The 3,128-nt window shown below is 46.3% G+C and overlaps 1 pseudogene; it reads right to left on the reverse strand.

The window, feature by feature from the left end:
• Positions 1–1,042: 1,042 nt before the first annotated feature.
• Positions 1,043–1,629, reverse strand: LOC112442090 (COX assembly mitochondrial protein homolog; annotated as a pseudogene).
• Between the last annotated feature and the right edge of the window lie 1,499 nt (positions 1,630–3,128).

Genomic DNA, 3,128 nt, shown 5'->3' on the forward strand with positions numbered 1-3,128 from the left:
TTCTCTGGGTTCGAGTCCAGGGATGGAACCCAGGTCTCCTGCATTGCAGGCGGATTCTTTACCAGCTGAGCCACAAGAGAAGCCCAAGAACACTGGCATGGGTAGCCTATCTCTTCTGCAGCAGATCTTCCCGACCCAGGACTTAAACTGGGGTCTCCTGCATTGCAGGCGGATTCTTTACCCACTGAGCTATAAGGGAAGCCCAATGACCCTAGCATTTATACCTTAACAAAGAGGGGGACTGGAAGAGAGTTACTTGGCTGGAGCCAAGGTTGGCAAAGCTCATAGGATGGTGGGGTAGGGGTGAAGGAAGAGAAGGGTGGTAGGGTTGGAACACACTACACAGAAATGTCCAGGATAGAAGCAGGGAAGCCACGGGTGAGCCTTTCCTTAACCTCACATCACTCCTGGACAGGGGCCAAAGTCTGCTGGAAGCCTCACACTGACCTCCTCCTGGTCAGCAGGTCAGGCCATTTGGGAGCACTAGCCCTCTGTGTACAGAAGGCTTGGCCCCTGACCCCTGATGGGCAGTGGTATTTGTGGGAAGAGCAGCCACAGCAGCAGGACTTGGATGAGGCTGCCTGGTGGGGGAATCTGTCTGCGTTGTAACCTGATCTCCTAAATTGGCTCAGTGGTAAAGAATTTGCCTGCCAATGCAGGAGACCTGGGTTCCATCCCTGGGCCAGGAAGATACCCTGGAGGAGGGAATGGCCACCCCTCCAGTATTCTTGCCTGGAGAATCCCATGGACAGAGGAGCCTGATGGAGCCCAGTCTATGGGATCTTGATCAGACAAGACTTAGCAATAAGTCATATCATAAATGACAAGTTACTCAGTAGAATTAAAATGTCCCAAGGGTAATCAGGCACTGTTAAAAAGTTGAACAAAGAGACTCTTTCCTGATTACTGCCTAAGCCAACTTTTTTTTTTTTTTAATCTTTATTTTGGATTATTTCCATAATTAGGGGTAAAGCAAACACATTTCCTTGGGTCCATTATTTTACGTGATTATGATTTCCATGAACATTGGAAATCCTGAGTATCATTTGAATATTTGCCTGCATGCTTGTGGGAAGCTTGTGGGAAGCCTTTTCTTGGTAGTAAGTCCAGTTTTCTAAATTCTTCCCTTTCCTTGAGGTATTCCATTTTGCATTCCTCATAAGTGGCTGGATCATTATAGTAAGCGGTTAGACATTCTTGCAATGCAGAATTTTCTTTCTGGCATTTTACTGCCATAAGGATTCCAGAGACCTTGCAACATTTAGTGAAATATTAAACTTGTTCAGAACATCTCTCAGGCCTTTCCCCTTATTATTTTAGGGATCAAAACATCTTTCTCAACATGTCTGAGATGCTGTTCTGTGGGGCTGAGCCCAGACTGGGGTTAAAAAATTAGGTCGGTCTATATACCATTGCTTAGAGGCGACTAGAAAGCCACAGGATACTAGAGTCTGTTGCTGGAGCTCCCCTCTGTGAAAAAGTCACAAATGAACTGTAATTGTTTTGGACTAGGCATAAAGCCATGATGTAGCGCTTGACCTGCAAGGCCACAATGCAAGTACGTGTGGGAGATGAGCAAACAGTCCCAGTTATTGAAATTCTAGCCTCCTGGCACTTCTTGTTCTGCATGGAGAGCACCAGCCTCTTGCCCACTCTTACTTCTCTAGATGAGCATTCTCACCTCTATTCAGGATCACAGATAACTACAGGGAAAGTGTAAGAATGATCAGCTAAATTTCATACTCAAAGCAAGGCTGGGAAGAGCCCTGGAAGATGGGAAGTATTTAAAAAGGATCCTTCTTTAGGATGGTGCTGGTGAACCTATCTGCAGGGCAGCAGTGGAGATGCAGACATAGAAAACAGACTTGTGGACACAGTGGGGGAGGAAGAGAGTGGGATGAACTGAGAGAGCAGCATGGAAACATATGCATTATCGTATGTGAAATGGATAGCCAGGGGGGATTTTCTGTATGATGCAGGGAGCCTGAACCCTGTGGTCTGAGACAACTAGAAGGGTGGGATGCACTGGGAGGTGGGAGAGAGGTTCCCGGGGAAGGGGACGTGTGTATCCGTGCGGCTGATTCATGTTGACGTATGGCAGAAACCAACACGACGTTGTAAAGCAATTATCCTCCAATGAAAACAGAAGAAAAAAAAAAGCCTAAAAATAAAAGGATCCTCTTTTCTAAGGGAGAAATTAGAGAATATTCCAGGTTTATGTCTCATCTTTACCCTTCCTCAGCTTTCTTCTCACTTTCATTCAGTATCATACCAGCTGAATAGCTTCTGTGCTCAAGACATTGTGCCAAGCATCACTAAAGATGCAAGGATGGGTGAGCCTGGATCCCTGTCTGGTGGGAGTTCTAGGAGGGGGCCAGTGTCAGTTATGGGACACAAATAACTGTGAGAGAAGGCCCATTTGGTAAATCCAAAGATAGTGCTTGAGTGGCTCAAACAGGGAGAAATGTGTCCCCCTTGAGAAGGGTCAGGAAAGACATCTTGAAGAAAGTAACATTTGCAATGGGCCCTGAGAAATGAGTAACATTTAATTAGTGGGAGGAAAATTAAGGGTTGGATGAGTGTATCTGGAGGAGGAAACTGTCGAGCAAAGGCCCAAGGACAGAGGGCCGGGTGAGGACTGAGAGGTAGGTAGGTAAGGAGCATGGTGTGCGTGTGTGTGTGTGTGTGCGTGTGTGTGTGTGTGTGCATGCACACGCATGTGCTAAAAAATGTATGACATGTACAGAAGAGGCCTGGGAACAATACTCTGCTCTTCTGATATCACTAACATAGTACTGATGCTCCAATACTTTGGCCATCTGATACTAAAAGTCAACTCATTAGAAAAGACCCTGCGGCTGTGAAAGATTGAGGGCAGAGGAGAAGGGGGTGATAGAGGATGAGATGGTTGGATGGCATCACCAACTCAATGAACTTGAGTTTGAGCAAGCTCTAGGAGATAATGAAGGGCAGGGAAGCCTAGTGTGCTCACAAAGAGTCAGACACGACTTAGCGACTGAACAACAACAACATATCACATCCCTAGAGCAGATGTCCCCCAGAGCCAGTGATTGAACAGAATATATATTAGGTGTTAAGGGGCAAACGGCAGAGTTTTCTATCTATGT

The sequence above is a fragment of the Bos taurus genome, chromosome 17 (assembly GCF_002263795.3).
Source record: "Bos taurus isolate L1 Dominette 01449 registration number 42190680 breed Hereford chromosome 17, ARS-UCD2.0, whole genome shotgun sequence".
Taxonomy (NCBI): domain Eukaryota; kingdom Metazoa; phylum Chordata; class Mammalia; order Artiodactyla; family Bovidae; genus Bos; species Bos taurus.